The sequence below is a fragment of the Mandrillus leucophaeus genome, unplaced genomic scaffold (genome assembly GCF_000951045.1).
Source record: "Mandrillus leucophaeus isolate KB7577 unplaced genomic scaffold, Mleu.le_1.0 Scaffold285, whole genome shotgun sequence".
Taxonomy (NCBI): domain Eukaryota; kingdom Metazoa; phylum Chordata; class Mammalia; order Primates; family Cercopithecidae; genus Mandrillus; species Mandrillus leucophaeus.
In genome coordinates, this window is record NW_012102976.1 from 3352174 (window position 1) to 3364817 (window position 12644).

Below are 12644 nucleotides of genomic sequence, written 5' to 3' on the forward strand. Positions count from 1 at the left end.
CACAGAGCTGACCAGAATGACAAGGAGTTTAAACTAAGAGAGGATGGAGAGCAATTTATTAGCAACATATAGTTTAACTATAAGTAGCTCTATATTATCGGTGGTAGAATGATTCAAATAAAATTTAAGATACCATTCAACTGAAACCAACCATCACTGAGGTATTGGAGAAAAGGAAACAACAACACTTTTAGATCTCATCAAATTGTGGTAAAATGTGTATAGGACACTGCCAATTGATTTAGCTGCAAGTTACTATTTTAATGCATTGTTTGCAAAGTGTGGGAGGTATACTACTAGCGGTATTGGTTTAGATGCTAAATAACATGAAGTTATAATGTTATAATTATCTTTCAACCCTTCTGATTTCTCAAGGAGAAAGCATTCATTTAATACCAGTATATATTGAAGGCCTCTCCACCCATCTGAATGTCTATTTTTATGATTTATTCTTCAATAGGAATAGTATCTAACTAGAATTAATAAGATTGATTTTATTTTTTAATTACCTTTCACTTACGGTTGTTAAACATGGTTTTAATTCATAGTTGTGATATCAAATTTCCCTTATGTAAATTTATTGAAGTGAAAAGTGAGTTTATTTGAAGAAAAATTAGGAAAATAATGATATAGGTATAATAGACTCCTATAGGCAGAAATTATAAAGGTAGCCATCAGATGTCTGAAGTAAGAGAAATATTATTTCAATGGCTGCTAGTAGACAATATTTTGAAAGAGCCACCCACGACATATTCTAAATGATAAAAGTCCTCCAAATATGTAGTTACAACCCTTCTCTACTAACTTAAGAACTGATTTCTGGGCTTCTCTTGCCTAAAACTTGAATATGCTCCCACAGATTTTGTTCATAAATAAAAAACTCTAAAAGTGACCAAGAGTCTCATTTCCTTGAGAACCTTCAAACTATTGAAAAGATTATATTTATTTACCAAGAATGGTGGAGCAAAGCATTTTAATTCCTTCCCTAATTCAATGCAAATATGTAATTTGAAAATCTTTTTTATAATAAATTACCATCACAAACAAATAAAGTGATTTCTAAGCCATAAAACAGCAGGTGGATAAAAATAGGTTGTGATTGCTTAGACTATAAAGTTAGTGATGTATCATGGAAAGTCTTAAATTATTGGCACGAGGCTCCCTGCAAACCATGAGAGTAAATTTCATCATCTGTCATGAGCCACGATAGTCTTTATAGCAAATGTGGAGTCTAGGAGAGGTTACTGGAGTCACCATATTCTACGATATGAACCATTTGGAGACAGATTTCCTCAGTGAACGAGTTCAACAAAAGATTAAATTCAATCATAGGAGTTTTGAATGTTCATTTTATTTCAGCATTTTAATACAGTTTAAATAAGTCATATTTCCTCCCTATCTCCCCCTTACCTTCCACTTTCATAATCTTGAGGTTGGGGGGACAGGGTGCTTAGCAGGAGTCAAAAATGAATCTAATCCCATTTGATGGAATAACACCATTGCTAAACAGATAGACATACACACATCACATGAGAGAAAAAATTATTTTCCAAAATTTTTGTTTTTGTAATTCAATTATTACAATATTCTGTTATTTTCTCTGACTAAGCTCTGATTTAAAAAACTAGATTTCCATGTGAGATTTCAAATCATTTCAAATGGAGTTTCCTTTTATACATTTTATTGTAGGTTTTGAATCTTTACAAATATCACAGTAGTTGTGCTAGAATAACTGAAGCTCATTTTCTTCTTCTGGGCCTCTTCTTGTGGAGGGAATATTTGAAGTTAATCACAAGTAACCCATAGTAGAGACAGAAACTAGGATCACGCTCTCTTTTTTATACATTTCACTACAGCCAGCAGCCCCTAGGATCAAAATAAAGTCCGATTTTCTAACTCATATATGGAAACATTTATTTTTTAATGCTTCTAATTATTTTTAGTGTTTTATGTTTAATTTAAAGTTAATTTTCAATCTACTTCCTCATCCAGGATCCTATTAACCATATTAAACCCTAGCGCCATGACATGGATGCTAGTGGACCATGGCTAATGAACCAGAGTTTAAGCAGCCCTATAATTGCTTGACTCAACATAGACTGAAACTCTGTAACAGAAAGGAACATGAGACCATAATAGAGAGATATAAATAACTGAGAAAAATCTGGAGCCAAGAGATAAAGAATTATTGTATGTCCACTGTAATTTTGGTTCTAGTTGTGACGGGACATGTAGAACTCAATTATGATGGTAGCCTTGTAGAGCAGATGTTATTTTTAGATGGACAAAGAAGAGCTTCAAACAAAATGTTTTAGGCTTCTAGGGAATTGTTTAAATTAATATTATTCATTATAATCCATATGAAAATTATCTACACAAAGCAGGGCATGAGATCTGTGAGAATCAGTAGACTGTTTCTCCAGTTGGAGGTGTTGGATTAGGGACTCCTAGTCTATCCAGTTCAATTTGATGAATAGAGGAAGGAAGCCTAACTTAATATTAAATAGAATAAATCTTTTCCTCAAACTCCATGTCCATGTGATGTGTTTTTTTAAATAATGGAGTAGCCCACTTGGAAATAAGTGAGATTCATTATGTTCTGAGTTTTGTTCATGCCAGTACTCAAACAGTAAGGTAAAAGCAGGAAGAAAGACAATCCATTATCTTGTTGTTTCCAAATACAGAATTATCCAGATATCAGAGAAGAACTTCCTCTGTTTTCTATGACCCAACCTACCAAATATTTTGCAAAGTTTATCCCAGCATTCAGGACCTGGATTCAATTTTATCTTACTCCCTTGGGAATCTTACACCAGTGACTATTCCTCTTTTCACTTACCTATATTTTCACACTCCTGTTTGCTATATCTTTTTCCAACAGCATTTAAGCAAATTCTAGTGGTCTTCACATCTTAGTTTTTGAAAATAGTTTGTCCACAACCCCCTCTGATGCTTCTGCTGATACATCTTCTCCCTGACCTTTAAATGTGGATGTTCCTCAAGGAAGATTATTTACCTTCTTCTCTTCCTAATATTCTTCCATAGGTAATCTCCTTCATATCCATGGTGTCTTTACCCATTAATACCATATTTCTAAAGTTACTGTGGCTTTGTTTCCCCAGAAGCAGACCTGTGGACAAGAATTGAGTGTAAGTAGTTTATTTTGGAAGTGATCAGAGGAGACACCAGTGAGAAAGGGAAGGAAGCCGATCAAGGGTATGTTATCAACACAACTGCCACTGTGACTCAGTGGACTTCAATCAGAGGGAACTCTGGGACACAAAAGAGTTACTCAGGGACAAGTAGGTTTAGCAGTGCAACATCCCCAGACATCTTTTCAAGAATGTTGCTATAGCAAGTCTACTTTTCTGTATGAATATAAGTTATGTTGATATGTGCAGTTACTTAAGATGTTCTGTGGTCGTCGTCTTTTCTGTGGAGATGTAATGTACATATAATTGATTCAAATTGGTTTAAAAGGGTGTGTTTATCTCAGGGGAAGAGGAGAGACTAATACCTCTTAGACTTCAGTATATTATAATCATCACTATTGTTGTTAAATTAATAGATGCCACATAGATTATCAGATAGATCATCCTTTGACATTGCAGTGGGAACACACTGCTCCCCACTTTTGACAGGCTGCTTACCTGTTCTGCATATTTAAGAACATATCTCTGATTCCTGTTCTATCCTCTGATCTCCTGTTTCCTATGTAGGAAATCTTCCTTTTCATGTTAGTCCACATCCTTTTCTTCTGAATGATCTTCTCAGAGCACTTCATCATCTCACCTCCATCAGCTAAGTTTCTTGCCCCGTGACAACTAAGTGCATACATTTTCCCAACGTATGCAACCTGTGTTGTGAAATCATTATAAACACTAATGAAACTAATCAAATGGGGTAGGAGAGTATGACATATGCAGGAGATAATAATAGTGTGACTATAGGTATAAAGTATAAAGTGAGGGAAAATTGAATGATCCCTAACAAAGCCCTACACTAAAACAGGGATACAACTTTGTCTCCTGCCTATCTGCTCATTTTACCCTTTAAGGAATCACAGTCACACATTTTAGGAGGCAGGATAGTTTGTTGCTTATGTAAGTATCAAAATGCATGTTTGTCAAGCCCAGCTTTACCCATTTGCTAGGTTAATTTATTTCCCTAAGAAGTAGAAGTAATAACAGAATCTACATCACAGTGTTGTAATAGGCAAGTGCTCCTACTTGGCCCTTTCCAAGTTCCTGTTTGAACGTCACTAGATGTGTCTAACTCCAAAAAATACAGATAGCATGTGTCTTCCATCTACCCAACAGAAACTAACAAACATGGTGGTGGCCTTTGTGGAACTCTCCTTCCAAGGAGGAATTTAAGATTGTTTTTTGAGGGTTGGTTTGTTTTAATTAAATGCCATTGTACATTCACGGATGTATTTGGTCCAGTGATAACCCCTCTCTCCTGTTACACACGTCACCCTTTGGTCCTAACATTATGATCACAGATGCCTGGGGAATTGAAAAAGTCCAAAAATTAGAGATCACCTGGTTCTACTAAAGCCCAGGTGAAATACACGATACATTCCTCACATCATTTTTACTTCTCATGAGCCAGAGATCTAGATGTGAGATACACATTCTTGGGTTCTTAGTGTTCTTTCCTTTCCATTCACTTCTTGGGAGTATCTAAGAACATATTCCTTCCCTGCAAAGAGCTGAATTCCTGATAGAGGAGCCATAACATGGGTGAAACTCAAATAGAATCAGAATTTTCATATTAAAAATAAAAGGGAGACTTTTCCTTTCTCACTCTGATTTACTTAGGCGAGCAATTCTCTTACTGACTGACTGCTAGACTTCTTAAGTGTATACTTAAGGCTCTGAAGTCTTACTTTTAAAATTAAATATCAACTAGGAAAGCAGAAATCTGCTATCAGCTATTTGAAAATGTTGTTTAAGTAAAAATATCCAACTTTGTTTTAAATGAGCCAAGTAATGGTTCTTTTAATAAAGGAATAAGTATAATATTTGTAAGTAGATGTAGTACATACACAAATACACACACACATATACACATGCATGTGCATTGCTTAGCCATAGGTGGACATTCATCAGGCAATATATGCACCTCTAAACCCTAAGCACCTTCAGGGTGTAAATGTAGGAGTTGGGCTGTTGCAGGTACTCCCCATTGTGAGTTATGGCTTATAGAATAATTTGCTCAGCTGAGAAGCAGTCTAATGATTTGCAATCAGCAATGCTTTCTCCTGATTCAGCTGATGTCTTAGCTTCCTCACAGTATTCATTAAGTAATTTTTTGATATTTATGTTCCACTCCTATGCTTTATTTTCTAGCACTGTGGTTAACATGTAGGAAATAAATCCCTGACAGCTAAGTTTAATCACTACGAAGAAGAGATTCTGTTCATTACATACTTGTTTATGTTTTGTTACATGAAAACTTCCTGTAACTAAATACTGCATTATTATCTAGTTTGTTGTCGTGTTGTTGTTGTAGTTGTTGCAGACTGGGCAGTGTGAAAGGGCTAAAGGATCAAAAAGTGGCAGTGAAGGACAAAGGGGTGAGGCCAAGATCAAATTAGATTTGCTTTCAGAGCAGCCAGACAAGTAAATCAAAGAACTGAAAGAAATTAATCCACCTCGGAAAATTTTGAAATTCTCTGTTCGGGACAGAAAAAAAAAAAAGGCATCAATCGCTGGCAAGAAGAATGACTGATACAGAAATCAGACACAGGCTCTAGCCTGACTCTTATATGAAAGTAAAACACAAAGAAATAGCATTTACGGAAAAATCATATTTCCAAGTTATTTGAAAGTAGGTCAGATTCTACTTTCTCTCTCTGGATTTGGACATACTGTTACCCTTGCAATGCCTTTGCCTGCACCCTCTTGTGCATCTGGGAATGATAAGAATACCATTGTGCTTGGCACATAGGAAGGCCTTAATAAATGTAAGCTATTGTTATTCCTTGGTATATGCTAAACATTTTATTTCCTTGTTATATATTTACTGCGAGAATTAAAAGGGAGAGTTTTCACCTACACAATATGAACTGCAAAGGTATTTACCTGTGTTATTTAGAAGGTTCTCCCATTATTACACTGATTCATTTGTAAATTTGATTTTGGTCTGGGAGTATTCAAAAATCGAATATTTCACAAATATTTTAATCATGTTGGGGCCATTCTATTCTTTACCAATAAGTTTGGATATTAAATAACATCACAATATTTATTCAAATAACAATCTGCATTTTACTAAACACACTGATTCTAACATCAGATTAATTGTAGAATTATATTCTTAAAAAGTCATAATGAGTCTGATTGATTAAGTGAAAACTTAATATACAAGGTTCATGTACAATGTTTCTATCTTTCTGATCAGGAGACCCCAGGAATGACTTTTCTGTGGTTGCTGGTAGCTTGAGGATGAAAAATGAAAACAGTGAATCCCTCTGAAAAGAGTTAAGCCAACATCATCAGGCAGCACTAGAATTAGAAAATATGATGCTTTTGGAGGCCTCACATACTCCTATCTTGATACTATTATGGCAAGTAGGTGTGAGTGAAACTGGCCTATTTGGTCACAGGTCTAGAATATTCTGACATGATAAGAGTGCTTTATTTCTCTGGATACAATTCTAACTATCATCTTAACGATCCTAGGTCACAAAATGTCAACATAACCGAAGGAGTAGTCAAACAATGGGCCTGTATTATTAGAAAACTTCAGAAAGTGCTGATCAACTTGCCCCTTAAAAAGACTACCGGGAGCTCATTTGTCATTTAAGAGGGTTCTGAGTCAACTGGGTTTTCCATTCCGACCTTATGAAAACATTCAAAGGACCCCGAACTCCACTTCATCCCTTGACCATTTCAAAGTAACATCTTTGCTCTTGGTCCCTTGACCACTTCAAAGTAACATCTTTGCTCTTGGTCTCAGCATTGGAATTTTTCCCAAGCACCTTCCTGGATTGCTTTATCTCACCAGCAGGTGTACATACTAATAGCCACTACTGCTGCTTATCTCATCATTTTTCACCTTATCACTCTGATTTATTACTGTTTTGACTTTGATTTTGGAATCCATTGTTTATTGCTTTGCATACTAATGACACTTCCTACCTTGAAGGGGTGTGGCAGCTCCCCTTTTCCCATCTCATGTTATTTGTGCAAAGTTGATTTACATTAGCTAGTTTTATATACAATGACCTCTTTGTGTGTGTGTGTGTGTGTGTGTGTGTGTAGCATTCCTTCTGTTTTTAATTTTCTGCCAACAACTAAGAAAAATTTACTAAAAGAAAAAAATTCAAACAACAATAATAATAAAAACGGTAAGAGGAAACTTTGAGAGATGATGGACATGTTTATGGCCTTGATGTTGATGGTTTCACAGGTATATAATTATCCCAAACTCATCACAATGTATATGTTACATATGTGCAGCTTTTCATATGTCAATCATATCTCAATAAAGTGGTTTTTAAAAAAACTTTTAAGGAAAAGACTAAAGTTGATATGTACTGTCAGAATTTTCCCCTTCTCATTATATTCCCTAGGAAGTATGGTTGTCCTTTAATATTTATGTTATCACTAATATATTAGAATAAAACACAGTTGTTATTGAGGAGGTTTTTTTTTTTCAAAAGACACTTGCCACCAAATGTATGTCTCATTTCTTCCCAAAGAGAGATTTTACACCCAGAGCTAATCTCAATAATTCGTTTATTTTCAAAAAGAAAATTATTTAGCATATACAATGTTCCAGTAATGAGCTAAGTGTTTGGGATATATGAGTCAAAAAAATATAACTTATGCCCCCAAGGAGCTAACAGAGATGTGATCAAGTAAATGGACCTTATTCTATAAAGGGATAAATCTTACAACGCAGTAGTTGAGGTACAAGGCACAAACATAAGAAAGCACGCTCCTTGGTAAACCAGGGAGGACTTACAGAAGAGGTGATATGGACCTGACTCTTGAAAAAGGAATAAAAGTTGGCCAAATCATACCTAAGACTGAAGATAAAGACTATTACTAAGGAAGGAACAGGGTCAAAGGCAAAAAAGATATGAGAAAATGAGGCACATTTGGAGAACGTGTGGGTATTTTGTGAGCTGAGTGACGTCAAATTAAACTGGGAACTTTGGAGACTCATCATGAAGAACCTTGTAGGTGATCCTACAATTATTAGATTTCTGTCTATAAATTGAGTACGAAAAGACTCACTTGTGGAAAAACTTAAAAATGTATATTCCCAGAACCCACTTTCCTCAAAACTAGAGATCAGTAGACTGGGGATGGGTATTGGAATTCTGCATTTAAAAACTCCTCCTATGTGATTTTTGGAGCACACCACAAAGAGAAGCCTTTGAAGAAATCTGAGCAAGCAAAGCAGTTACATAACCAGAATTGCATGTCAAATCCTTTGGTAATATTTTAGAAAATGCCAAAACAACTATTTGGTCAAGTCATTCAAACTAGTCATGAGCACAGTAAAAATATTTGCCAAACTGATTGGCCAATTCAGGCTGAAAGGTGATCCAATGGTCTGACTTGGAACCCTTTTAAAGAATTTCTCTGAGCTTATTGTTCTACAGAATAGTGTTATTGTTTGCCCTTGGACTTCCTTTAGTAACATAACCCAGTTTCCGAGTTTTGGTGGTTTATGTTCCAGATATTATCCTTGCGTAACCTTCAGGTTTTGTCACCTCCATATTAGTGTTAATGTGAATCAGGAATTCAGCATTGCAAATGCTTTACTTGAGCTCCTATTGGTAACAATACACGTACATTTGTAAAATATACTCAATTTCATACCAGCTGATAAGCTGGTAAGCCCAAGAGCTTTTTTCTAGTTATTTCTTATTTTTAAAAGTGCTGTCCAGTCTGACCTCTTAGAATGGTGCCTTAATTAGACTGTAGATGTTAGATTCGAAGGTGTTTTAGAATCTCACTACAAACCCCAAGCACTTAGACTTATCCATGCTATGAAAGGTTATTCTCATGCAGTTGCAGGTAAAATAGGATTGGGGTCTGCATTGTTTTTCCTCTTCCAACTACATGTCTATGTGAAGCTGGATTTTCTTCATCCATTTCAACCACAAAACATGTCCAGCAGATTGAATGCAGAAGTTGATATGAAGTCCAGCTGTCTTCTGTTAAGCCAAATGTGAAAAAGATTTGTCAAAATGTACAACAATGCCATTTCTTTACTAATTGTTTTGTTTAAAAAGAGATTTTTTCATAAAATACAGTGTGTTATTGTGTACTGTTTCATGTTACTTCATACAAAATAATAAATATTTTAATATTTTCTGCTTCAATTTCTGATACGGTAAATGTTAATAGCTGTAGCTGACAGAAATCAAAGCTCTTTAGGGTCCTCAATAATTTTAAGTGTAAAGGTGACATGAGATCAAAATGTTTGAGGAAGATTGGCCTACATAAAAGGGAGAGATTAATAAAATTGTGGTATATTTGATAGCATTCAGTTCACTTGAGAAATTTAATTTGGGTCCTTTCTTTCTGGAATTACATACTTTACACATTACTTCTAAAGACTGTATCTTGTATAGACACAAGAACAATTTTTTTTCTAACAGTAGTAATAATTGGCAAAAATTCATGTTGATTAGAATATGCCTAACTGCAAAAAAAAAAAAAAAAAAAAAAAAAGCTTTTTCTTTTCTTGCAGGAAGTGCACATTCATTTGTGTGCATGTTCAATAGAGAAACATAAGAGTCTGGAAGTGTCGGAAGAGGGAAAACTTGGATTTCCCAAAATTCCCACCAGATGGACATTTTATTGCTCTGTGTGGCCACACCAGCCATGTGCGCTCTTGAGGCACTTTTTGCCCCATGCTCTTGTAAAATCTTTTCCAATATTGACACATGTATTGCTTTCTAGATTTTCTTCAAAAAGAATATCTTTGTTTACTGTAATGTTTAGAAGATTTTATACATATAATACACTACTACATGTAATAAATATGTAATATAATTAATTATATAATTATTATACAATAAGATTGTGTATATAATCTTTTAGACTAAGATTATGTGTATATATGCATGTATCTTTTTCCTTTCCATTCAGCTTTCATTTTGTTTTCTGATCCAATTTCTGATGCCTTAAGATTCCTTTGCATTACTTTTCAGACTTCATCAGGGTTTTTCAACTTTGATGTGCAGATTTTATTATTGTATTATTATTTACGTCCTCCTCCAGATCATTAATGAAGATGTTAAATAAGACAAAATACCAGGCCTCCAAGCCCTGCACTAAAAAAATCTCCTTTCCCCGTGATATATTGTCATTTACTGTTGCCCTGTTCCATTTATTACTACAAGCTAGGTTTCAATACATATGACCATGCTCATATCTAATTTGAATTAATTTTGCAAGTAAGATTTTGTGAGGCCTTGCATAAAGTGATCCACCAAAATTAAGATAGATCACTGTCATTTTTTAAGGAAAAACCTGTTTCCTTGCTAATTTCACAACTCTTCTCCCTCCTATAACCCTAAGCCCTCTCCCTGCCATCATCTGTCACTACGCAAGTTCTTTGTGTTTGTGAGAAAAATTAGTTTATGTGGTCATTATCCACCAAGGTGCCATCCTCAAGATACTCAGGTGTAGGTTCCTTTTGACTCTTGTAAACCTAAACCCTCTAATCCCACAGACTTTTCTTGCCAGAGACGGTGGTCTTATTTTTCTCTCCCATTTTCTTTTCTCATATGTATGAACTTTATGGTCATTTTTAGGACTTTAGGGTCATTTTTACTCATTTTGGGACTACTCTGTGATACTCATATGATACCCTCGGTTAAAATCTCACCTCACCAGTTCCCCACCCACATCCTTTCTTCAGACATTTACCTCAGGGGTTCTGGGGCTTTTTTGAGAGTAGAGTTCTGTGGCAGGAATTGCCATATACATGGAGATATCTGATGTCAAGAAAAAGCTTAAGATTCAGTCCATAGGCCTCACAGCTGAACTTGGAAGTTGAAATCCCCAAACCACATCTTGTCTTCTTGTTGGGAAATAAGATAGGCAATGGTCACAGAGGAATATAATTTATTTACAGTTGATGGGGCAGGAAAGCCACACCCCCATGCCCAATCTCTGTCCACAGAAGAGAGAGGAAGGTGATTGTATGGCAGAATTAGGGCATAGCAGGGGGACCAGCTCCAGAATATATGTCCTAACCACTTTGCAAACTCAGAAACGGCATCTTTTAGGATCATCCTGGCACCGTCTTTTAAACTAAAAATATCTCTCAAAAGAAAGTTTTAATAAAATTTGACTGGAGCTTACTGGAGCTTATTATTATTCAGTATCTTACCTTCTTGCAAGGGCCTGCATACCAAAGGGCAGGGAAAGCAAATGAAGAGTTGAGAAGGTGAGATGTGGGAAGAAGAGTGAAAGCTGGGGTTTGAGATGCAGTTCTGCAAAAGCTGGTGTCCTGAGCAGTAACACCCTAGTGGGTTTGGGGAACAGATAGTGAATAACTTGAAGCAATGAACAAGGATCAGGATGGCGAAGCAAACTCATCCCCAAGCCAGTCACCAGAATATCATAGGGGATGGGGGCAGTCATTCACTTACTTCATCACTCATTCATTATTTATCCATTCGTCCATCCAAAATAATATCTTTAATCACCCTTTATGTCCCACGTGCAACACTAATATTTTTAAGCATGCTTTATGTCCCAGGTCTAAAGGATACAAAGTTGGCACCAAAAAAATTCAAACATTGCCCTTAAGTAGTTCACGATGAAATGGCATTGCTTCCAGAAAGTTAAGCAGATAGATTAGAGTCCAGGATATGGAAGCAGTTTCAGAAATGTTAGAGGACACCAAAGAGAATCAATTACCCAGGGGTCTAGGGAAATGATCACTCTTTTCTTCTATGCAGGTGCAGGGTGAGAGAAGGGGTGAAGGGCATCAGGGAGGATATTTCTTCATGGAAACTTGCCTGTTTTCCTAGCAAAATGAAATTCAACCTCCCTGCTCTGTGGAAGTAATCCAACTCTGCTTCAGGTCTTGGTTGAGCAAGAACAAAAGGGGCAATGCCTTCCTTAACTATCTTTTGTTATTATAGAGCTCAGGATGAAGGCAGGGAGGAGGAAGAATGGAATAAGTTGCAAAGGCAAAAACGGTATCAAGGTATGCCGGTGCTGTATTGATTTTAGTTTTATTGCATTTTAATCAGGAGCTACAGTGGACTGAGTGATGCTCTGTCCAGGGATCCTTTTTGCCCAGGAAGCATGCTTGACCTACTTGCAAGGCAAGGGAAGAGTGAATGTCTTCAACCAACGCAAGAAGTTGGTGGATGATTGGCTCCATTTTTTGGTACTTTAGTGAGAATAATTGATGAGCATCCTCCATTGCCTACCAGAGTTTTCTGGAGGTCCCAACCTCCAGTTGCTGGTAGGTAACTGACTTGATACCACAACTTCATGGTCTTCTTTCCTTCCTGAGTCACTCTCCCACTTTCCTGCCAGCACTTCCTGGGACCACCTGCCAAAGAAATCACTCATACTTGAATGCTTGTCTCAGGGTCTGCATCTATGGAAACCCAAACCAAGACAAATAGTTTCTTGAACTTCTGCATG

The 12644-nt window shown here is 36.2% G+C and overlaps 1 long non-coding RNA gene across 1 annotated transcript in view; it reads right to left on the minus strand.

Annotated features, from left to right (window-relative positions):
• Positions 1–1518: 1518 nt before the first annotated feature.
• Positions 1519–12644, minus strand: part of LOC105543546 — a 33193-nt gene continuing 22067 nt past the window's right edge. The window contains exons 4-5 of the long non-coding RNA XR_001006642.1: positions 3017–3130; positions 1519–1866 (exon numbers count right to left, since the gene is read on the minus strand). This is a non-coding gene — a long non-coding RNA (uncharacterized LOC105543546). The remainder of the gene's footprint in view (positions 1867–3016; positions 3131–12644) is intronic.